The following is a 26,007-nucleotide window of genomic DNA, read 5'->3' on the forward strand; positions in this document are numbered from 1 at the left end:
TGCGCAGACGAAAGAGACTTGGAGAAGGTAGTGACTCTTAAATATTTAATCCTTTTTTGGCAGTTCTACTAATTCTTCAATTGTGTTGGATTCCAGGTACATATGTTTCCTTTATAATCCCCATCTGTCATTTATATGAGCTTTCTTTGTAAACATACTTTTATATTTCTTCAGTCTGCTAAGTAAAGGACTAGTGTCGAAAGGCCTCAAGCACTCCAGTGTTTCCGTTTCCTTCATGGATTTCATCTTTATATATATATATATATATATATATATATATATATATATATATATATATATATATATATATATATACATATATAATATATATACGTATGTATGTATGTATAATATGTATATGTATGTATATAAATATATATATATATATATAAATATATATATATATATATATATATATATATATATATATATATATATATATATATACGTTTACATACATACAGAAGAGCAAGCAAACGATTGCGTGTCATCATTACATGATGATCATCGCTCTAACTCACCTCTTAAAATAAGTCTGATTTATGATCTAGGGCATTCTTTCCTAATGGCGGAGCAAACACAAAACCACCTCAAGTAAGACTTGAATTGGTCTTTTCCCGTAATGGACATAGGCCGTGGAATGTCAAAAATAATCCCAACAGGCTAAAAATGCCTTGAGTCATGCAACTGGGTTCAAGACTATTAATTAGGCCGTGTCGTGTCACGCCTGCAGTGGAGGATTCCACATAATACATTGTGTTGCGTTGTTCGAATCGTGTATCAAGCAGCTGATCCCGTGTCTTTAACGGCTTGTTGTTAGAAATATTCAAATACCGAGTTGTCCTTGATAATTGGCCGCAAGAACATTCACTATCTTTCTATTTTGTAGTCTTGTCTATGATGATTATAATCGGAATTAAAAGTTTAACAGACGATCAGAGAATATTTTCCCAGGCTTTTTCCATTATGACTGATATTTGGTGAAAGTCTTGTTAAATTACAGCGCCATTGCAAATGATAAACTCTTGAGTTTGAGGTCGTCAATAAAGAGGACTGTTTGATAAAACTTTGTCATGTATAATTTCGCCTTAGATCTTTTTGGTCTACAGGATTTTTTTTATTTATACTGAGGAGTAATGACAGCCAATCGGCACAGCTAGCGTATTTTATTCACACATTGCTTAATGGTTGTCGTAGCTCATTTGTTTTTTGGGGGTCCTGCGTATATCTAGTACACTTTGTCGCTAGTAATTTTTATAATGTGTCCTTATTTGGTTTTGTTTATTACCTTCTACAACAGCCTTCTCCTATTCACTGTTATGATGTTTTGAATCAGCATTAGCTTTTATTTACTGTTCCCTTTTCTACAGTTCACATTGATGACTCAAAATTAATCAATCTTCATTGCATTTCCCCGTGAGTTACGTCTTTAGGCATTCATATTCCATTAAAAATCTTTTCCATCAACTTTCCGCTGTTCTGCGATATCATTTTCCACAGGATAGTTGATAGATAATAGTGATTTTAATGCCAGATAGCTCAAAATCAGGCAATAGCCATTCTCCTTTCCCTTCCGGTGCATCCTTCTATTATATTCAGTTCCTTGATAACTTTCTCGTTTTCCTTTCAACCCATTCATCATCATCGTAATTTCCTCTTGTAGTTCTTCACTTTCCATTTAAATTCTCCTCTGTCAACTTTCCTGTATTATAGTCAATAGTTAATAGTGCATGTAACGTCAGATAACTCACAACCAATCATTCTTCATGCCTTTTCCCCGTGAGTGACTTCACGCGTCATAATCTCAAGAAGAAGAAGAGGCAGAAGACGTAAACAAATTACAAAAGCTAAAGCTTATTTGTTAACGAAGTTAAATTTATTGTTAAAACTCTGTCTGGAGTCCTCTGAAAAGTTACCTTTAAAATAAGTGGCCCTGGCTCTCAAGAAACCGAGAAGTGGTAATTCTAAGCCGGCTGTCCGCGGTGAGCTAGACTATGGCAATTGACGTTTTCCTATGTTATTTTACTTGCTTTACAAGAATTTAAAGTAATATTTTGTCGGCCGGCTGTAACTAAGCTGTCATTGACCTTTGAAGACTACACGACTTGTATTACCTAACGTGGGGTAGGTCTAAGCCGGCATTCCGCGGCAAGCCCCCCCCACCTCCATAGCTAATACGGCAAAATTGTCCCCCGACCCTCCCCCATCCCCCCTCTCTCTCTCTCTCTCTCTCTCTCTCTCTCTCTCTCTCTCTCTCTCTCTCTCTCTCTCTCTCTCCAGTAAACCCCTAAAAATACCAACCTAACATACCCTAGAGGTGTTTACTGGTTACAATTTTGCCGTATTAGTTATGGAGGGAGGTGGGGGCTTGTCGCGAATGCCGGCTTAGACCTACCCCGCGTTAGGTACTTAAGTCGTGTAGTCTTCAAAGGTCAATTACAGCTTAGTTTACAGCCGGCCGACAAAATATGACTTTAAATTCTTGTAAAGTAAAATAACATAGAAAACGCCAATTGCCACAGTCTAGCTCACGCGGACAGCCGGCAAGAATTACCGAGAAGTTAGTGGGATTTATTTTACGAAGTTAAAAAATATATATGAAGGAGATATTAGGCTTGACATAAATTTAGTTAATGGGAAAGAAACGAGAGATGTGAGGTTACTAGGTGAGTGACTGGAGACGTTGGCTCAGCCCTAGACTACGTCCACCGATGATTATTATTATTATTATTATTATTATTATTATTATTATTATTATTATTATTATTATATGTGCATTTGTAAGCTGTAAAAGCAATTTTTGTGGAAGTTTCTCCGGAGTTAATAGGGTGAAGTATAACCCAGGCTACATTTGATCCATTTGTAGCCTGCGGTATTTTGTATTTCCACCCGATAGGTCTATCTGTTGTTAGGACAAATAAGCCTATAATTCGTATTTTTTTTATTGCTATAACTATTAACGGTTTTTATGTTCAAAACACTGCAACATCTAACTTACCTGGTAGTTATATATATAGCTTAAGTCCCTGACGTCACGGCAGAATTTCAAAACTCGCGGCAATCGCCGATCGGTAGTCAGGTGAACCACCTGTGCGCCCTCTACCCAGGTACCTGGAACCATTCCAACTATTCCTCAGATCTTCCCTGCCGCTGTGTCGGTAACATCGATGGAATTTCGCTCGTAGCCTGTGTTTTTTTCGCAACTTATTTTGGTGAAGTACACTTTGGCTTGGCTTTCGCTTGTTCGCTTTTGGATTTTCTTATAACATATCTGACTTCATCGAGTGTGAAAATGTGTGTGTGGGGATGCAAGCGGCTTGCTAAAGTCTCCTTGGATCCCCACTTAGTATGTCTGAAGAACGGGAATGAAAGACCGGCTCAGAAGAGCCAAGAGTACTGTTTCTCACTCTTCTTGATATAACCAGGGAATAGTTAATTCTTTTCCCCTTGATAACTATCCTATTGATCCTTCTCCCGTAGTGGTAGTCTCTGAACCCCCTACTGAAACAGGTAAGGACCCAATACTTAATGATTTGTTGGCTGCCATTCAGACCCTGGCCCAACAGGTAAAATCCCTCTCAGAAGACAGGGATAATATGTGATCGATAATAAGAGATCTAAAAAATACAAGTGTTAATATGTTGTTAGTGCAAGTGCAGTGGAGGGTGCGACCGCTCGGTCCTGTTGTGCTCCTAGTCCTAGACCTCTTCCAAGCTCACCAACCCCTGTGAGAAGGAAAGTCGACAGACGAAGGGAGGCAAGAGGCTTTAGCTACCGAGCAGTCGTCCCCTCGAGCGTACCTGTTGACGTTTCCCAGGACGCTCACCCTCGCCATAGGAAAGGCGAGGTTAAAGTGTTTTTTCGTCCATTGGTTGCTGTACGTCAACCGGAGGAAGCTTTTGACCGATGTCGCACAGGCGGCCAGTTCTCAAGTAACCTCTAGGTTTGACGGGACAGCGAAAGTTAGAAGTATGGACGCCAGGACGTCGGGCGTCGAGAAGCTGGACGCCAGGACGTCGAACGCCGAGCTGGACGCCAGGACGCCGAGCGTCAGGCTGGACGCCAGGATGTCAGGCGTCGAGCTGGCTGGACGCCAGGACGTCAAGCGTCGAGAAGCTGGACGCCAGGACGTCAGGCGTCATGAAGCTGGACGCCAAGACATTAAGCTTCAAGAAAATGGACGCCAACACGCCAGGCGTCAAGAGACTGGACGCCAGGACGCCAGGCGTCAAGATGATATTTTGAAAGACGCCAGCTACTTCCGTCTTCGAAAATCGGAAGAAGAGAATGATAATATCTCGCATTCTCCTGTGAATCTATTGTAGAGATTTCTGACGAAGACAATATAAAAGGCCATCAGCTTTTATCAGACTTGAAAAGGCTTATGAAGCTATTTTTGGAAATTTTTCCAGAGAAATTTATCCTGACTGCTCCTCGTTCCCCGCCTTCAGAATTTACTCTTGTGAAGGCGTCTAAGAGGGCAGCATTTACGAAGAATGGATACTTTCGAAGGAGAAACAATGAAAGACAGCCTTTGTTTTTCCTTTTCGTTTTAAAATCCAACCAAATTAGCTCAAAAGGGCCCATTGTAGAGATTTCCTGTCAATATAAAAGGCCATCAGTTTCAAACTTGAAAAATCTTATGAAGCCTATTTTCGAAATTTTTTGCCCCTTCCCAGGAACCTTCCTCATTCCCATTCTCCAAGATCTTGATGACTCTTCTCGACAATCTAAAGGAATCAGCCATGGGAAAAAAGGATTTTGGTCGAAACATGAGAAGACAGAATTTACCTTTTTCCTCAAAAGAATTTGGAGATTTAGAAGAAGGGATACTTTAGTAAGACTGAGAATGAAAGACAACACAAATACCTGACACCTTCAAAGAACTCATATATCTGATGTTCAACACGTATGGATAAAACTCATATATCTGACTCGGAGATAAAGTTCCAGATAGTTCCAATCAACTGCACACCTTTCTCAGCGGGACTCCTGAAGAAAAGGGCCCATCTTTGCTCTTTCCTGGCTAATGGGGTCACGTCCAATCAAAATCAGAACTGATTTATACCCTTTTTTTTCCTCACCCCTTCTCTCAAGATTTGGTAAAGAGGCCTTTTCATCTTTGGCCCAGAAAACCACGTAAGATTTAATATCTAAAACAGCAAGAAAAGTCCTACCTACGACTTTCATCGCTAAAAGAGTAAGGCTGAGGTTCCTGTGTTTCAGGTATCTCAGCTCTTTCATGTGGTCGGCCCCCTCGATAGAGGTTCCTCTAGGGCGGGTAGATGAATGACAACGAGAAGAGGCTCTACACAGGGAAGAAGAGAGGACCTGCCTTTCTTCTCCTGCAGACTGCGGTAGAGCCAGACTGTCCAGCCTGAGGGGCCCCCTCTAGTAACAAGACAATTAGACCTTTCTTCTCCAAATGCAACAACAGAACAAAGGCAAGGCTTTATAGCAACAAGTGTCTATGATGTTGCAAAAGGAGACCAGACAGAGCCAAGATCCGAATTCCCCAGAACCTACAATTCGGTCAGTTCAGATCCCAAATGCTTGTTAGAGACTATGATGTTGCAAACAGGAGACTCAGACAGAGAGAGAGTTCAATAAACAAAGGTCCCCAGGAAACAACTACATTCGGTTATTCCTGATCCCCAAATGACTGGGGGCAGACTGGAGAGATGCAGGATCCGACATCCCCATGCACCTACAACTCCAAGAATTTTTGTGCAGTCCCCAAATGCTGGAAAAAAGGTTAGAGACCTTTTGTTTCGGTCTCTTTGTTTCAAAGCCTAAAGACAAAAAGCTAAGATGTTTTTCAGTTTTTTCCAAATGACAGCGCAATAAACAAATGGGACTGGATGGCCTGATAAAACTGGAATCCAGGTTGTAGCACGGTCAGACAGCATGACTGGATGGCCTGGATGGACCCCTGGACCTCTTCAGTTTTATGCAGTTTTTCCAGTCCAGGCTGCATCTCCTGTGCTGCAAGAATTTTCTGAAGTTCCTCCTCTTCCTCCTCAGGAAAGGTTTTATAGTTTCGGTCTCTCTCTTTCCCTAATCCATTATTGACAAGGTTGACGTCTGGCTCTGGCTCTGGAGCCGACCTCTCAAGAAGCAAGTTACCCAATATTGAGGGACGTCATGATAACACTTCATAGACTTCAGACTTGTATTGTAGCCACAGCAGCAGCCCGGAGCTCTTCCCTTCCAGCCCCAAGGGTAGCTCTCCTACTAAGAACAAACGTAGACAGTTCTATTCAGTCAGGATACCGGGCTGCAAGAGCGTGGCGGACACTGTGCTGCCTTCCGAACATCCTCCTCTTCCTCCTTCGGATTGGTACTCGTCTGCGAACCCCTCCACGGTCCATTATTGACGATGAGAAGGAAATAATTGCCGTAGTTGAGGCTTCCCCAGCCTGTCCCCAACAGCAGGAAGCCCCGCATATAGCTTTACTATAAAATATGCAGCAGACTTTGTCTTTCCCAGCTGCAAGCGTGACAACCAGGCAAAACAGAAGAAGGATAATAGACGTCCAACTAAAGCTTCTAGACGTCCAGAAGTTTAAGACGCTGAACGTAGTGAATGAAACTCTAGACGCTGGATGCAGTGGCGTCAAGCATCTAGGAGTGAAACACCATGATGACAAGCGTCAATGAACCCAAGACGTCAAGCGTCAAGGCATTGGACGTCAGGACGTCAGGCTTCAAGATATTGGAAGCCAAGACGTGGAGTTAGCTCAGGACGCAAGATGCACTGGCATCAAGCGTCTAACAAAGAATTAGGTCTACTGATAAACAGATAGAAATCTCAGCTGATCCCATCCCAAGAGGTTCTATGCCTTAGGATGAAGATTCAGAGTCAGGATTTTCGGGCTTTTCCGTTTATTGCAAAGACAGGACAAGCCTCAAGAAAATTTCAGAACTTTATAAAGAGACAGTCATGCTTGGCAAAGGAATGGATGAGTCTGCTGGGAACCCTTTCCTCGCTGGAACGGTTTGTCTCCTTTGAGAGGTTAATTCTATGCCCGTTACAGTTTCATCTAAATCGGAACTGGGACAAGGAAATAGAACTGGAGACCAAGTGCATCCCCATTTCGGAACCGATAAGACCGTATTTATAGTGGTGGAACGTCCCATCAAGCTCCAGGAGGTCCCTTCTCTATATTAGAGGAACCCAGACCTAGTGTTGTTATCCGACGCGTCGGACTCAGTATGGGGAGCAACACAAGGGAAATAAAAGTCTCGGGCTCCTGGACCAGAGAGCAGGAGAAGTTAAACATCAATTAGAAGGAACTAACTGCAATCCTTCTAGCTCTCAGGGAGTTCGAACACAGTGGGGAACAAAGAGGTGCAGGTCAACACCGACAACACGGCAGCGTTGGCCTACATCAGCAAACAAGGGGCACTCACTCCAGGTCTCTATACGAGACAATAAGAAATCTCTTCTTTGGGCAAAGGAGAAGAATGTAAAACTAGTAACCCACTTTATTATCCAAGGGGAGAAAAAATGTGAGGGCGGACATTCTGAGCAGGAAATAAAGTCCTCTCAAAAGAATGAACGCTACATCAGGACTTTTGGGGACGTCCTTGCATAGATCTCTTCGCCACAGCGCAAAACGAAGAGGTTGGACACTTACTGCTCTCCAGTACCAGATCCCGGGCTATATACATAGACGCGTTCCTGGTGGACTGGTCCAACTTGGACGTGTATGCATTTCCCTATTTCAAGATAATACACAGGGTACTGAAAAAAATTTGTGTCACATGAGAGGACCGGAATGACCCTTGTGGCCCCTTACTAAACGACAAGAAGAGATTGGTTCCAGAGGTACTGGATTGGATGTGGGACATCCCGAGTAGCCTACCTCAGAGAGTAGATCTACTCAAACAACCCCACTTGGAAAGATATTACCAAAACCTACAAGCGCTACTAGTAACTGCTTTCGACTATCGGAAAACTCACAAGAGCCAGAAGTTTTTCGAAGGAGGCAGCTGGCGCTATCGCAAATCAAGGAGGTTATCCACCATTAAGGTATACCAATCCAAGTGGGAGGTATTTAGAGGATGGTGCAAGGACAACCATGTGTCCTCTTCCAATATTTCTGTAACCCAAATTTGTATATAGAGAACTCACCAGCATGGAACCTAGACGTGGTCCTGAGGTTCCTCATGGGGAGAGAGGTTGGAACGATCCCTTGCAGAGGGCATCTTTAAAGGACCTCACCATGAAAACTCTTTTCTTGGTCAGTTTGGCCACAGCGAAAAGAGTTAGTGAGATACATGCTCTCAGCAAGAATATAGATTTTATAAGGCAAGGCAATCTGCTCACTGCAACTAGGCTTCCTTGCAAAAATGAATACTCATCACAACCCTGGCCCAGAACGTTCGAGATTCCGAACCTAACGGACATAACAGGGGAGGAGAGAGAGAGTCCTATTCCCGGTAAGGGCTCTAAGGCTCTACCTGGATAGGACAAAGGACTTAAGAAGGAATTCAGAAGGGCTTTGGTGCTCAGTCAAAAAGCTCTCTGTATAGATGTCGAAGAATGCTCTGTTTTATTTTATCAGACAGTTGATAAAAGAAGCAAATATGGAATGTAGAGAGATAGACTACAAGATTCTGAAAGTAAAGACGCACGAGGTCAGGGCAGTAGCAACCTCTGTAGCTCTTAAACAGAACAGGTCCCTGCAGAGTATCTTGGACACGACCTTCTGGAGAAGCAAGTTAGTATTTGCCTCTCACTATCTAAAACAAGTCAAGACATTATGCGAAGATTGCTATACGCTGTGCCCGTTTATAGCATCTAATTCAGTAATGGGAGAGGGGAATACCCCTACAATCCCATAAACCAATACCCTTTTTCTTACCTTGGAATTGAGAATTTTTATGGTTGTTTGTGAAGACTGGACGCAGTCTTCCGCAATCATTGGGATGAAAGTTCCTTGGTAGAGCCCGGAACAAGGGTATTGAGAGGAGGTCTAGTCACATAGAGGTTATACACCGGTTGACAGCCCCTAGAGATTTTCAGCCCCCTGGGTGGATCGCTGGATCTCTTAAGGAATGCAGACATAATGAGAGGGAGTTCATTGAAGTCAGCTTCCTTAATCCAATCCATAAAAATAATACCCTTTGTTCTTGCCTTGGAATGGTTGAAATTTGATGGTTGTTTGTGAAGATTGAACGCAGTCTTCCACAATCATTGATTTTAGTCAGATGATCATTTTGTTCCTTGGTGATGCCCGGAACAAGGGTATTATAGGTTGTCTGTCACATAGAGGTTGGTACACCGGTTGGCAGCTCCTAGAGGTCTTCAGCCCCCTGAGTGGATCGCTGGACCTCTTAAGGAATACAGACATAATGAGGCGGAGTTCATTGAACTCAGCTTCCTTAATCCAATTCCATAAAACAATACCCTTTGTTCTTACCTTGGAATGGTTGAAATTTTATGGTTGTTTGTGAAGATTGAATGCAGTCTTCCACAATCATCAATTTTAGTCAAATGATCATTTTGTTCCTTGGTGGCGCCCGGAACAAGGGTATTATAGGTTGTCTGTCACATAGAGGTTGGTACACCGGTTGGCAGCTCCTAGAGGTCTTCAGCCCCCTGAGTGGATCGCTGGACCTCTTAAGGAAAGCAGACAAAATGAGGGAGTTCATTGAAGTCAGCTTCCTTAATCCAGGTAAGGACCTTAAGTTGGTTTATTAACCCTTAAGCAAATTCCAACGATGTTGGCTGTCTCTGACCCTCCACCAAAGGTGTCAATCAGCTATATATATAACTACCAGGTAAGTTAGATGTTTAAAAATGATATTTTCATAATAAAATAAATTTTTGAACATACTTACCTGGTAGTTATATATAATTAAATTCCCACCCTCCTCCCCTCTAGAGACTAGGGGCATGGAAGATCTGAGGAATAGTTGGAATGGTTCCAGGTACCTGGGTAGAGGGCGCACAGGTGGTTCACCTGACTACCGATCGGCGATTGCCGCGAGTTTTTGAAATTCTGCCGTGACGTCAGGGACTTAACTAGAATGAATAAAAGAAAGTCTTTTGGTGAGTTTACCCTTGACATGAATTATTTTTGTGTCATTCTTTAAGAATTAAGGAATTAATTGGGTAGCTTTCCTTTTATTTCTGAAAACATAAGCCAATGTCTGTTCACTTTCACCATGTTCATTGTTATGAGGTTGTTCCTGTGAAGCATACAGACCTTCGTCATATACATAGGAGTATGTTTGAAGTGCAAGTTGGTTCAATTGTTGTAGCTTCAAATGGGTAAGCATACAAAGTATGGAAGAAGTTGGATTAAGCACGAGTTCCAACTTGACCATGACCAGTTTGTGTCAATTTGTAATGGGCTTAGTTTTTACTAGAAAGTCCTGGGTTCCATCCAAATGTGAGGTATCAGTTTATTTTTTTATAGCTCATTCTTTGCCATTATTCACACTTCCAGTGTAGTGTGCTGAGTGTGACCTTATATGATAAATATCAGAAAACTAGTAAATGATTTTTTGAAAGAGTGGTGGGACATAGTTGGTTCAAATGAAATGAAAGAGTTCAGCAGTGACATGTTCCCCTGGAGGTATAGTTTGTTGCATAAGATGGTTTTTGCAACAAATTTTAAGTTATGCTATATTTTAAGTCATTTTATAATTGTACCACACATTTAATTTATAACTTTAAAGTAATTTGTTCAGCGGTGTAGTATAAACTATCTGGAAAAATATGCTAACTTCATATTTTGGTATAGTATATAACAGGATGTTAATAGTTTCTTTTATTTTACTTTTCTGTTCACAGGACTGCTTGAAAAACCAAATTTACCTCCATCAACTCCAAATGTCACAAGCTTTTTATGTAAGGAAAAGTTTCATCAGGGAAGACATGGACAATGAATCAACTCTCAGGCCAAGAAGTAAGTCGGTATTGGTTTTCAGTTTTTGTCCCAAATGAAATTGTTTTGTGAGTGCAAAAAGAATGACTTATTTTAATGCTTATCCATTCTACTCGTATTTATGTATACTTTTGTGTTATATATTTTTGCTTAAGTAAACTAATAATAATAACATTATTAGTGTAGTAACAATAATAACAAGATATATCAGTTGCATTCTTTCAGACTATGAAGGTCAAGAAGAATATTGAAGACTGTAATGATCTTGTTACTCACTTTTCCACAAAGTCTCCTGTTACCTTATAAGACGTATATGTTCAGTAGGTTGTTTCTCATATAAATTTCAAAACATACCAAGTTGCTATCACTGTTGTGAGGAACTATCTCGGCCACCTATCTTATTGGTTTATTAGTCCTAACAGAAAAACAAAAAAATCAATCAGTCCCAAGTCCAGATTAGATTTTATGTATATTCTTAATTTACAAAAGAGTTATTGAACTGGTATTAGAAGATCTGTAAACTGAACTAGATTAGATTTATCCGTACCTGTCAGCCAGTTTTAGAATTAATTAAATTGCATATTTGCAATTGTAAGTTCAATTTTATGGTAAATTCTGTAAACAAATGATTGGATCTACTTTAGAGATTTATCACACAAGTCTCCTTTGGTCTTGTGGTGTCTTTAGGCCAGGTGTTCACTCATATTGAAGGGCAAACAATGCTTGACGAGTATTTTGGTTATATGAATCAGTATTGTAAAAGTTACATCAGCTTTCTTGTAGGTTCCTTCACACCACCTTGAGACGGTGGGAATGTGCAGTCATGTGTTCTGGACCATGAAAATTGGCAACAGGCTCATTCTCTTTCGTCTGGAGATTTGGGTTGCTGGAGAGGCAAGTGTTAAACGCTACAATCATGTGTTGCCGGTAAGTGAGTAATTTGCTGTGAGCAGTGATGTGGCTTTTGATTTTTTGACCATGTTTATATAATGTCAGTCAGACTTTTTGAGATGCTTTCATCACATATGTATAAACACTAGGTCAACTGCATGTGTTTGATTTGGCCAGTTATACTTACCATTTCATCATTTCATCATTTTCCTTCTCCAATTTGTAATTTTCTAAAAAAAAAAATGAGTATTTAAGAAGGTATTTTAAAGTATGTACTTTGAAATACTTTTAGTTATAAAAACCATTATTATTATTGTAGACTCATATATGGAGTATCTCATTAACATCTTCACAAAGGCTGAAACAGATGCCTTAAAATTGAAAAATTAGCTCATACAAGTTAACATGTCTCATTTGCCATTCACTAAAAAGACTACTTTTATACATTACCATAATTTTTTCAGACTTGTAGAGAAGGCGTGATGCAGTGCTGTTGTGCTTCTCTCTGACTGACAGAAAAGTCTGGCTAGACCTGCCTCACATCCTAGCTGCAACATCTCAGCCCACTGACCCATGCAGCAGTTATCGGAATAGCAATGAGGCAAGAATTGCACCGGCATGTTTTATGTAAATTGATTGTCAGGAAAAATCCATTTTTAAATATCTAACTTCCCTGGTAGTTACATATATATATAGCTTTATCCCGCCGATTCGTCATGCAAGCACGGCAGAAATTCAAAATTCATGGCAATCGCCGATAGATGGTCAGGTGGCCATACCTGAGCGCCCTCTACCAGGTAACTAGAACCATTCCCAATTGTCTTCAGAAATTCCCTGCCGTCGTTCTATCAACACGTTGGAAATTCGCTCTACTTTGGTTTGCTTTACTACAATTGGTGAAGTACCCATTACTTGTTTGGTTTTCGTTGATGGCTTTCGCTGATTTTGGATCTTCCCTGGATTTTTTGTTTCTCATTGTTAGCCTATCTGTTCGATTTCTGACTGTTACAATTGTTCTTTGTACTTGCTTTTCAAGATGGCTGACCCTGTTGTTAGAATGTGTGTTAGGGGATGCAAGAACCGGCTTTCCAAGGCTGCTCTTGATCCCCACACAGTTTGTAAGAAATGCAGAGATCATGTGTGTGCACTTGATGATAGATGCAAGGAGTGTGAAAGTTTGTCCGAGAAAGAGTGGAGAGAGTATGATCGCTATGTGAGGCGATTGGAAAAGGACAGAATTAGGAGAGCTAGATCTTCCAGTGTCCTTTCAGCTAGGTCTTCTGATAGTCAAGTCCTTTCTAACTTGTCTGATACTAATATTCCTGATCCTAACCCTAAGGCTTTAGTACCCGATCCTCCTGCGGAGTCGGGAGTAAGTAATCCGTCTTTAAAGGATATAATGGCTGCTATTTCGGCCATAGGAGTTTCTGTACAATCCCTTTCTTCGGATAGGAAGTGATGTGGGGGCAGTGCATAGTTTGCAACAAAAGTTCGGTGACAGTGTTAGTGCAGTGGAGGGTGCGTCCGTTCGTGTCTGTCACGCTCCTAGCCCTAGACCTCTTCCATGCTCCCCAACCCTGGGAGAAGGAACGTCGACAGGCTAAGGGAGGTGAGAGACGTTGAACAACGAGCGGACGTCCCCTCGAGCGATCCTGTTGACGCATCCCAGGACGCCCCCCTCGCCGCAGGAAAGGCGAGATGAGGACGTGTTCGTCTTCCTCGGATGACGCAAGACCCAGACGTGGTTGGCGCCAGTCACAAGAGTCTAGACCTATCAAGAGACGCAGGTCCCCTTCCCGCTCCAACAACCCTCTTGCAGCAAATGGAGCTCTCCAGAGAGATTCCTGTCGGAAGAAGACGGCGTTTCTGCGCGCTAAACAGAGGCGTAAGACGATAGCTCGTCGGAGGAAGAAGACGTATACATGACTTCAGTTCACGCTTCTCCCCTCCCCAGAATGGGACGTGTCGCAAACTGCGCCACCACCTCTTCATCAAAAGATCCCAGCTAGAGTCTCCGAAGTTGTGGAAGCTAGTGCAGTGCCATCTCCAGTTGTTTCCCAGCAGCAAGCGGCACCTCAAGTAAAGTTCTTGTCGGAAGTCCAGCAGTCCCGCGCTCTCTTTTTGACTCTTACAAGTCGCAAGGACTAAGAGAAGAAACACACAAGAAGGAATCTAAGGACGTCAACAGACCCAAGAAGAGGGTAAGGCAAGAATCAGAACAACAAGACGCTAACAACCAGCAAGACGCAAACTCAAGCAAGTTGCAGCGCTCATAGACGCTTCCCGCAACAAGCCGCACGAGTGACGGGAGGGAACAAGGATCGCCAAGCTCCTCGCAGCAAGTTGGACGACATGCGTGGCGCACGCAAGCAGCACGATTCACACGCTTCCCCCTCTCGTTCGACATCGAAATAGCGGATCCCTTGGAAGAGATCTCGAAGAGGAAACTCAAGAAACTCTTCATGCCGCTGATCTGAAAAGACTTCTTACTCTTTTGGTGGACTTATTTCCTAACGATTTTCATCAGGCCGCACTGAGTCCTCCTCGCAATATTTGATGGGTAGACCCCAGAAGTCTTCCTCATTCAAGAAGACAGTGTTGGCCAAATCAGTGAAGAGAGCCTTTTCGACACTGAATGATTGGATTTTGAAGAAGAAGGAACAAGGAAAGACAACTTTTTCCTTTCCCCCGACAAGATTGGCTTCTAGATCCAGCGTGTGGTACGAGACTGGGGAAGCTCTCGGTTTGGGAGTTCCTGCCTCCTCCCAAGGGGACTTCTCCAGACTCGTTGACTCTTCACGGAGAACAGCCATGACTAAAGCCAAGGTTCTGTGGTCCACTTCGGAGTTGGATCATTGGCTGAAAGGCGTCTTCAGAACTATTGAAGTCTTCAGCTTGATGGACTGGACTCTTGCAGCTCTTGCAGAGGTGTCAGATCAGAAGAATGACACGCAAATGCACCTTATTGCCTGTCTCGATAAAGCTGTGAGGGACGGGTCGGTCGAACTTTCTGCCCTTTTCACAGCAGGTGTTATCAAGAAACGAGCTATGTTGTGTTCGTTCGTGTCGTCTGGAGTGACTTTAGCTCAGAAATCTGAACTGTTGTATGCTCCTTATCTAAACAGCTCTTCCCTTCAGAGCTGGTTAAAGACTTATCAGCAGCCCTTGCGCAACAATCAACGCAAGATCTGATCACAAGGACTGCTAGGAAAGTTCTTCCGGCAAACTTTTTAGCCAGGAAGGACAAGGAAGCTCCTCCTACGCGGCCAGCCCTTTCGTGGGGAGAGCCCTTTCGAGAGGAAGTCAGAGAATGGCTGCTGGAGGACAACTTCGTAAGAACCCCAAGCAGCAACCCAAATCCAAGAAATGATCACAACAACCTCCAGACACAAGTGGGAGCCAGGTTATCCCACTTTTGGCAAGAGTGGAGCCAAAGGGGAGCGGACGTATGGACAGTCGAAGTTTTGAAGGAAGGATACAAGATTCCCTTCCTAAGGAAGCCCCTCTTTCACAAGAACCGTTGGAGTTGACAGCTACTTACTCGGGAGCAAAGCAGCAGCTCTTCAAGAACAGGTGACCCAGATGCTATCAAAAGCAGCAATAGAAGAGGTAAAGGACCTCTCATCAGAGGGTTTTTACAACAGACTTTTTCTGGTACCCAAGAGCTCGGGGGTTGGAGACCAGTTCTGGACGTAAGTCCACTGAACAAGTGACGTAAGCAAAGTCAAGTTTGCCATGGAGACATCTCGCGTCAGTCCTAGCAGGCACCAAACAGGAAGACTGGATGGTTTCAATAGACCTACAGGACGCGTATTTTCACTTACCAATTCACCCGAACTACAGAAAATATCTGAGGTTTGTGCATCTCGGGACAACCTATCAGTTCAGAGCACTTTGTTTTGGACTAAGCACGGCTCCTTACGTTTTCTCTCGAGTGGCATCGAACGTAGCTCACTGGTTACATCTAAAAGGGATACGGATTTTGATGTACCTGGACGATTGGCTAATCAGGGCCAGATCGCAAGCAAAGTGTCTGGAGGATCTGCAAGTTACAATGAATTTGACGCAACAATTAGGTCTGGTAGTAAATCTAGCCAAATCGCAGCTAACGCCTTCACAGGACATCATCTACCTGGGGATGAGGATTCAGTCAGTGGTTTTTCGGGCTTTTCCAGCCCCAAACGCATTCTAGATTGCTTAGAAAAGGTGAAGCTCTTTCTAGGGAGATGGACCTGTTCGGCAAGGGAGTGGATGAGTCTGCTGGGGACCCTCTCCTCGATCGAACAATTTGTCTCCCTGGGAAGACTACATCTACGTCCACTTCAGTTCCATCTGTCAAGCTATTGGAAAAGAGGCCAAGATCTGGAGACGTGGATTCCGATCCTCTGGGAATCAAAAACATTTGAGTTGGTGGAACGACCCCAAAAAACTTCAAGTAGGCCTCGAACTTCAACAAAAGAACCCCGACCTAGTGTTGTATTCAGACGCATCGGACATGGGATGGGGTGCAACGCTGGGGAAGGGCGAGATCTCAGGTCTATGGGAAAACCATCAGAAGAAATGGCATATAAATGTCAAGGAACTGGTGGCCATTCATCTTGCACTAGTCCACTTTCAGGAGAAGGTCCAGAACAAGATTGTACAGGTCAACGCAGACAACACCACAGCGTTGGCCTACATCAGGAAACAGGGTGGCACTCGTTCGTTTTCCCTTTCTTTACGAGGCAGCCAAAGATCTCCTGCTGTGGGCAGAAACGAACAACTTAACTCTGATCACCCGCTTCATAGAGGGAGAGAAGAACGTCAGAGCGGATCTTCTCAGCAGAGGAAGACAGGTTCTCACGACAGAATGGACCTTACATCACGATGTGTGCAACAGGCTTTGGAATCTGTGGGGAGAACCGTCAATAGACCTCTTTGCGACACAGAGAACGAAGAGGTTACCAGTCTACTGCTCTCCAGTCCCAGACCAGGAAGCAGTGGCGGTGGACGCCTTCCTCATGAATTGGGAGGGACTAGACATGCACGCTTTTCCTCCATTCAAGATCCTAGACAGAGTCATGAAGAAGTTCAGAGAGTCGAACGACGCCCGCATGACCCTGATAGCTCCATTTTGGCCCATGAGACCATGGATCACGGAGGTGATGGAGTGGCTAGTAGACACCCCAGATCGTTACCTTGTCGGAACGATCTACTCAGACAGCCACATATAGAGAGATACCATCAAAATCTCCTCGCTCTCAACCTAACTGCCTTTCGACTATCGAAAAACTGGCAAGAGCGAAGGGTTTTTCAAGGGAAGCTGCAAGAGCCATCGCGAGAGCGAGGAGAACGTCCACACTCAAGGTGTACCAATCAAAGTGGGACGTTTTCAGGGAATGGTGCAGGAAAAACAACATTTCCTCTTCCAGTACCTCTCTAACTCAACTGGCAGATTTTCTTCTGCATTTGAAAACCCAAGGAAACCTAGCAGTATCTACCATCAAGGGATACCGCAGCATGCTTGCTTCCGTCTTCCATCACAGAAATATTGACGTGTCGGGAGACAAGGACCTCACGGATCTCATAAGGTCCTTTGAGACAGTTAAGAGGAAGGACAACCCGACCCCCTCTTGGAACTTGGACGTAGTCTTAAAATTTTTAACCTCGAATAGGTTTGAACCTCTCGACAAGGCTTCATGGAAGGATCTCACTAAGAAGACCCTTTTCCTGGTCGCTTTGGCTACAGCCAAGAGGGTAGGAGAACTACAAGCCTTTAGCAAGAAAGTAGGCTTCAATGGGGAAAATGCAGTATGCTCACTTCAACTTGGTTTTCTCGCTAAAAACGAGAACCCTTCTCAACCATGGCCCAGATCTTTTTCCATACCAGGGCTGTCTCATTTAGTAGGACAGGAAAAAGAGAGAGGCCTTTGTCCAGTTAGGGCCCTAAAATTTTATCTACAAAGGACCAGAAACATGAGAGGTCAGACAGATCACCTCTGGTGCTCAGTGAAGAAACCTTCGTTACCCTTATCAAAGAATGCACTGGCGTTCTTTATCAAGGACTTAATAAGGGAAGCTCACCAAGAATGTGACGAGAAAAGCTTTCCAATCCTCAAAGTCAAAGCGCACGAGGTAAGAGCGGTGGCAACTTCGATGGCTTATAGACACAACAGGTCTATGAAATCGATTTTGAAGCGACTTTTTGGCGAAGCAAATCTATCTTCGCAGATTGTTACCTGAAAGAAGTATACAGACCCAATATGAGGATTGCTGTTCCTGGGTCCGCACGTTGCCTCCGGCTCCGTAGTTGGAGAGGGTACTACTGCCTCTACCCTATAACCTTTTTTTTTTTTTTTTTATTATACCCTGCCTTTTTCTTGATTTGAACTCACAGGTTGTCTGTGAAGGTTGTTGCAACCTTCCACAGTCTGGGGTTGCAAGTCTAAGTTAGGTTTTATGGAGTGTGTTATTTAGTGATTTTAGTGGGTCAGGTGGTCAGCTCTTTGTCCATGGCTATGCCAGGATAGCAAGGGTGGTGGTCTAGTCATGTTAAGGTCGAGGACTGTGTGACAGCCCCATAGAGACTTTCTACAGCCCCCTGGATGGGTCGCTGGGTCTCTCAAGGAATGCAGGCGAATGAGGCAGGATAATTATGAAGCCAGCTTCCTTATCAGGTAAGAACCAGAGTATGTTTACAGCTAATTTTTAGTGTTTAGTAATTATACGAATTCCCAACGGTGTTTTGGTTCTCTAACCCACCACCAATGGTGTCAATCAGCTATATATATGTAACTACCAGGAAGTTAGATATTTAAAAATGGTATTTTCATTATAAAATAAGTTTTTAAATATACTTACCTGGTAGTTACATATATAAAAGGTCCCTCCCCTCCTCCTCTGAGAACAGGGGCATGGAATTTCTGAGGACAATTGGGAATGGTTCTAGTTACCTGGTAGAGGGCGCTCAGGTATGGCCACCTGACCATCTATCGGCGATTGCCGAATTTTGAATTTCTGCCGTCTGCCATGACTTAATCGGCGGGATAAAGCTATATATATATGTAACTACCAGGTAAGTATATTTAAAAACTTATTTTATAATGAAAATACCATTTTTATTTTAATGTCTTAGTGTCAAGACTTAGAGGTCAGTGCATAGCATGATTGATGGGTTTGTTATAAAAAAAATGGAATATCACTTAAATTTAAATACTACACTTGTATTTGACAGTGCAATAATGAAATAAACTAAAATCATTAGTAGAAAACATTTTGGTCACAGGCATGAAAACAGAAAGCTCAATGCTAGCAAGACACGACAGCATTCACTCTAAAAAGTAATGATCTAAAACTTTCACTCTAAACAGTAATGGTCTAAAACTTTCACTTTGAACATTAATGATCTCGAATTTCCACTCTAAACAATAATGATTGTCAGGCCATTACCAAACAAGCCTGCACCATTTTAGAAAATTCAGACCACATGAATATCCTAGCACTGTAGAATGAAAGAGAGTGAATTATACACATAGAAACAAGGTTTACTGTAACTTCCATTATAAGAAAGTGCAAATTATAAAGTACTTTTGAAATAATTACAACTAATGGAAAGAAATTGAAAAATAGATACAACACACTGAGTTTGAAAGGTCCCATAGGTCTGGAAGGCCCTATTAACTGGATCTGTAAATCATTTGGCAGGCGCAAAGTGATTCAGTTAACCACGGGAAACCTAGGGGGCTTTCACTTGTGCTAACCTACCAGGCCCAGTTGTTGTTGGTTTTTTTTTTTTTTTTTTTTCTTGTGTGATAGAGGCAGACTAGATGAAATAAGGGAATGAATGTTGTTTGGAAAGATGGCTTATTGTAAGCAGAGTTTAGTATGTCCTAAAAACAACATTGTCTTACATTTTACTGACAAGCAGTTAAGGTTATGTAAGCCTCAAAGTGATTTTGGTTCTAAAGCTTCAAAATTATTTTGGTTCTAAAGCTTTCAGGTTGCCATCACTTATTGATTTGTTATAGGCCTGCAGAGTTTCCTCTAGGTTTTATTTATTTCATACTGTATGCTATTAATATTTAGGATTTGTTCACCAGAAACAGTTGCCATAAAAATTTGCATAAATTTAGAAATTTAGAAAATTCATTGTTTGGGATGGATCTTACCTACTGATTCACCTTATATCTTCTTGCTGATAGGTGTGGAGATATAAGCTATCTTTAATGGTAGGTAAGTAACCAAATAACAATTTTATTATGAAAATTTATTTTATTTATTTTTTAAACAGGTACAGTCTTTTAATTGTTGATTTCTTTTTCTGACAGGTGCGAGCAGTTTGCAAATCACGAAGTCACGGAAATGGAACTAGAATCATTTGAAGCAACGCATGGTATACCAGTCTTGAAGATGATTGCCAATCCAGATGATCACACTGACAAAATGTCTAGCATAGCCCCATTTTGAATTTTCTCTGCAAATGTCTATGGCAGCAGGATCAAGAATTACTCTCCATTAAGCCATAGACTCTACAAAAGGGTTTTTGTAAACATAGGTAAGCAAGTGCAGCGTGTTTGCATCACAGAGTGGTGTAAAGTATATGTCATTAGACCAAGTATATAAGCATTGGGAGAGCCTTTCTCTTTTCTTTTGAATCAGATTTTCATTATACTGTAAAAATACTTTTAGATGCACTGTAGTTATGTTTCATATTGATTGCGCATTCCAGGAAGCAATAATTGCACAGTGTAATTTTTCAGTTGGCTTCTGTGGTAAGGAATTATTGCAATGACCTACAGAAACATTTAAAAAATATATATCAAACTGCGCTCAGTTACCGAAACAACTATGAAGAATAACAGCCGCTATAGCATAGTAACACAGTTGTCAAACCAAGGACTTGGGAGCCAGTTAATTAACCCTTATTCAGATCAGATTGTGAAAAACAAAATGATGTACAGGTATTTATGACAAATGAAAGCTGCTCATGATGGCTAGCTTTACTAACATTTTAGAAAAATACTTCTTTAAACATTATGTTTGCTAGGTACAAAGGGTAATAACTGGTAAGTAATTTACCAGTATGAAATCTTCCCCTATTCATATACTTGCAGATTTGAGATTGTCAGTTACTAGTCAACTAGTTTTGCATATAAAGAGGTCAGCGAACAATTTAGGCATCCTCAATCTTTCTGGAGTCCCAAACAATCTTTAAACAATACAAGAAACTAATGGCTCTTTGCCTATAAGTAGAACCTGTGCATGGGTTTAGCCTTATTGCACATCCATCCATCATAACTGGTAAAATGTGTATGGGATGTCAAAACTCATAGTCAGAAATGACTACCAAGATGGACAAACAAAAGACTGTTTCTGTAGCACAGTATGCTAACTACAAGTGATGCCTTTACTGAGTTTAGTCAGCTCTGTAGTACTGTTATCATTAATGTTTGTAGGTCAGATTTTCCCTTAACGGGTGGACGTAAGGTGAGGCTTCTCTGCTGTCATTCATATCTTGTGCACCCTTCTTTAATTCCTCTCTGGTCTAGACCTTCATCCATACCCTCCCTCTGCAATTTTCTAAGTGTTCCTATGTGCATTGCGTGTGCTTCTTTTATATCTGCCAATTTTATGACCAACTGCCCCTCACCTCGTCTCATTACATGACCAAACTATCTATCTCTGATATCTCAGTCTGCTTTCTTGAATTTTTTAGTTGTACACTTTCGAAATGATATCTTTTTTATGTGATTCTGCTGTGTAGAGTAATACAGTCCTTATGCATGCATTATATAGATTTGTGCTCTTTATATTACTTGGACATTTTTATTTACCTGTAGTTTAGGAAGCTCCTTCCATTTTATCCATTCTGTTAACGTTACTTCTATCTTTATCCCACAACTTGGTCCTTATCCTTCCTGCTTTCCTTGTTTTTTGTTTTCTCCTTATTTTGTATAGGAATTGAAGCACAGTAAGGGTGCGTACCCACCAAGCCATTCATTCAAATAAATTCAATTCAAGTCACTTCATTCAATTCATTTTGACTAAACATCGTTCCAACCACCACAATCAGCGTATTCATGAGTCATCTAGTATGAAATTTAGAGATGGACATCTGACGTTGCAGAAATAGCAGTGTTGTTTTGCTAAAAAGGCGTAGAAGGAGGCGGAGGACACAAATGTGGGTGCATCCCATAAATTGTAGGAGAGCTGATTTTAGAGCATTTGCTCATTTGTTCCAATTTGGTGAACAACTGAAAAGTTTCCTTCTTTAGGATCAACAACGAACAGTTTAAGATGTTGGTTGAGTTGCACCCTCCATTGAGAAACAAAACACGAATTACCGTCTCATTCAACAAGAAAGACCAAACTAAGAATTTAAAATCTTCCCTGATATTGGTCAGTCTAATAATGTAGCTGTTCAGACTTTATTTCTGAATTTTTCCAATATTGTTACATGATGGATACAATTAATGGTGTTAATATTCCACATTATTGATGGATACAATTAATGGTGTTAATATTCCAATTAGGTACATATATTGAACTGAACTACCAATAAAGGGGATTATAAAAGAAAAATATTACCCTGCACATTTACATAACGTAAAATAATAATATAAAATGAAAATTACACAGTTTATATGGGCAATTAAAGGAAAGTTACTAAACTGTGTAGAGTAATACAGCATATGCTTAAAATAGCATATGCTGGTGTCGTTTCATGACCATATGCTGATGACTATGCTGACGTCGTTTGATGAGCATATAGTGATGGGGTTTCATTAGCATATGGTGATTGTTTCTTGAGCATATTTGATTGTTTAGACGGTTTTTGGAGGCATTTTTATTTACCTGTAGTTTTCTAGGAAAGCCTCCTGGATTTCATTTTAAGATTATCCATTGACTGTTAACTTAACAGAAAATGACGATCTGAGTCTGATTCTGTTTCATTTCTACTAATTGCTTTATCTTTGCCTCCCCACAATCTACATCACTTTGGTCCTTTCTTGGTGGCATCTTTGCTGTAAATGATGGCTGCCTGCAGATGAACTTTTCCTTGTTTCCACATTTGTTTACTGAACGCCGCACTGTCAGTATCATTAAGTGCAGCATCATCCGTATCAATGATTTATTTATTTCCTCAAGGGTGGCGGTATAGATGTGGCAACATAAGGTGTGAGGAATACCATTGTGTCAGAATACCCATTTCCTTACTTTGACATTGGGATGGATGAGTATCAAGTTTATAAGAAAGGTTCATGGGCTAGCTTTCTGTGAGGGCACTGAATGAACGATGTGATTCATGTAGAATATTACTATTTACATATTGTTTAATAGTTATCATAAAAATAATAAAAAATATAAATATTAGAAAAACCTGTAGCTACATGCTAAATTTTCTTTTTGTAGAGATGATTGTCATTCAATGATGAAAAATGGAACAAGTCTTAATTGATTTGAATTGAATGGCTTCTTTTTATCCATCATTCAGTCATGAATGGCAATGAATTGAGTTGAATTGATTTGAATTGAATGGCTTGGTGGGTACGCACCCTAATTGGGATAATTTCTTATGGAAAGGGTTTAAACTAGTGATTTTGTATGAAAAAATTTTTCTTTTCAGAGATGTTTTCAACAAGTCTTAATTTTTCTTCTTTTATCATTTCAGCATTGTGTAAACTTGATTGCAAAATTGCAAAAGACCTCTTATTTGTAAACTGGGTTAGATTTTAACATTGTTGTTTTGTATTTTTGGCATAGGGTAGATTGGTGCTAATGGGCAGGACAGGTATTGCTATCTCAAAATAACAATGAAACCCCAAACACTGGGGGAACCATGAGTTATAATATGAAAAAACTGTGATAAAATTGTCAGTCTCAGATATTTCCTTGAGGTAACCTGTCCTCAGTACACTGAATTATGGTAAGACAATCCTGAGAAACTATTATAATACAGTTGTCATTTTCTTTGGATTTTGTTGTACTTGTTGCTATTAATTTTATTATTTTTGTGCTGGCTGATGACTCGATGGTGTATCATAGGATCAAAAAGTTTTATGGTAAAGAATTGCCCTTGGGAAGAACTGGCAACTTACTCAGACCTCACTCAGTCACTTGCCATATGATTCAAATACTGTAGTCTGGTATTCCTGCTAGTAAAGCAGTTTGATCTGGTTCAGCCAAGTGCCTTATTAAAAGAACACATAAAAGATCTTTGATTACTTCATTTTTTTTTTATAAAAAATACCTTTAAGTATTAAAACCTTGTTCTGGCATTTTGATGGCAAGTGCCTTATTAGAGGAACACCTAAAAAATCTTCGATTACGTCCATTATTTTTTATTCCATGATGATTATCATCTAAAATAGATTACACACTACTGTATACTATGTTAATTATCATATAGTGTACTTAAACTGACCTTTATGAGACCACCTGCAATTCTTTGAACACTTTTGTGTAATACAAATGTTTGTAAACACCATGCAGGCAAGATATGAATTGGTTTCTTTAACATTAATGTAACAGAAAACTGATAATGGTACTGTATATTACTTTGGCGTAAATGTCATACATGTCAGAACAAATAGAGCAGTGCTTAAAAAAACTAAAGAATACTATGCAAAGTTCGTATATATCCTGTAGGCTTTGCTAACCTAAATGAGCTCCCAAGATTATGACAGCTTTCATCAGTGTTCATACCTGCTGCCAGACATTGTGAAAAGGGCTTCTGATATAATTTAGTACATTTTTCAAGAACATAGTAGCATTTACGTACTTGATTCGCCAAGTGTTCAGTATCCAGAGGTGCTTTTATTACAGATGATGTTCCCAGGCCAATTTTTCACATGTTTAGTAAGTTAAAAGTTGGGGATCTATTCCAGTCTTGGTTTTGTGTCACTGGGCTCTCATTTCCTCATGCATATATTGTATGTACAGCATATGTTTGAAATTATATAATACATTACTAATGTACTTACTCGTTAACATCTTATAGTTTAAAATTAACATATACTTTCATATGACCACAATATGTTTGAATTTACATAACATTGATGTACCTACCCTCACAGCTTACACTTTAAAATCAGCAAATACTTTCATGTGACCAAAATATTGTGCATAGAGTGAGGTCTTGGAATATTAATTACTGAGGTTTGGGTTTCTTAGAACATACAAGGCTGATTGTTGATTGTATAACCTATTTCTTATAAAGTACATGATTTTGGCATCTAACTGTAGCCCCCAAACAGTGTTCCTGGGACCTTGTGTATATCATTTGGAACTACCCAGTCATTCATAAAAAAAAATACTCTACTCCAGGACTGCAAGTTCCATTCATATGAATGTAATGAAACCTTATTTCAGTTGACATATGTTGTAGAATTTGATAATGTAAGTAAAATGTTTAAAGCTTTATATTCTGCGTGTGGGAAGCTGGCCTTATGGAGTACTTGTGTTGGTAGTTAAGCTTAAATGATTTTATATAATGGATTAATATTTGTTAGATATAGGAGAATTATGTATATATTTATAAAAATTTGTATCATTGTAGTTTTAAGTTTTAAGTTTAGAAATGTTTTTTGTATATTATAGATTTAGTAACATCTATATTCTTATAGTTTTACTAAAATGACATGGATTTTTAGATTTTACTTAACCTTTACATTTCAAAGGATCCGTAGTGAAATTGCACTGATTAAATTAACCTAGCTCTAAAGAACAAATAAGTGTGCAAATTGCAAAAGACGAGCATTCTTACAATGTGAGTTAGGCTGGACACCTAAAATCAAGATTATCATGGTAAATGATTTTATTTTTATGTCACCTTTCAAGGGATTAGATGTGAAAGGAATTCTCTCCATTCTTCTCTGCCTTGCAGTTCTTCTGCCTGAACTCCCATCAAGTTTAGGTCTTCATCTTTTGCATTCTCCATGATTTCCTGGGCATTCCTACGGGTCTTCATTGCGATAATTCTGTATCTACTGCCTTTTCTGACCAACTTTTCCTCATCATACATCCAAACCAAATTGTTAGTTGTTATTATTATTTATTTATTGTAATATGTATTGATTTATTTTGAGTAAAGGAGTACTTTGTAGCATAGGCCTTATCATACATGGAAGGCAATACTTTGTCAGAATAGGACAACAGTGTATAGAAGGCCTGTAAAAGGCATTTTAAATTTATTACCATATTGCAAGTTAGTGAAACCTGTAGAATCTACAGAAGT

General features: G+C 40.6%; 1 long non-coding RNA gene across 2 annotated transcripts; it reads left to right on the forward strand.

The window, feature by feature from the left end:
* The first annotated feature begins 1,781 nt into the window (after positions 1-1,781).
* Positions 1,782-25,417, forward strand: LOC136843084 (uncharacterized). Of its 2 annotated transcripts, XR_010854439.1 has the most exons (8): positions 1,782-1,955; positions 2,631-2,703; positions 10,026-10,060; positions 10,808-10,922; positions 11,685-11,828; positions 12,257-12,393; positions 20,099-20,361; positions 23,398-25,417. It is a non-coding gene; the product is annotated as an uncharacterized lncRNA (long non-coding RNA). The 2 variants fall into 2 exon arrangements; XR_010854438.1 differs by lacking the exon at positions 1,782-1,955 and having other exon boundaries at positions 2,491-2,703.
* The last annotated feature ends 590 nt before the right edge of the window (positions 25,418-26,007 follow it).

The sequence above is a fragment of the Macrobrachium rosenbergii genome, chromosome 11 (assembly GCF_040412425.1).
Source record: "Macrobrachium rosenbergii isolate ZJJX-2024 chromosome 11, ASM4041242v1, whole genome shotgun sequence".
NCBI lineage: Eukaryota > Metazoa > Arthropoda > Malacostraca > Decapoda > Palaemonidae > Macrobrachium > Macrobrachium rosenbergii.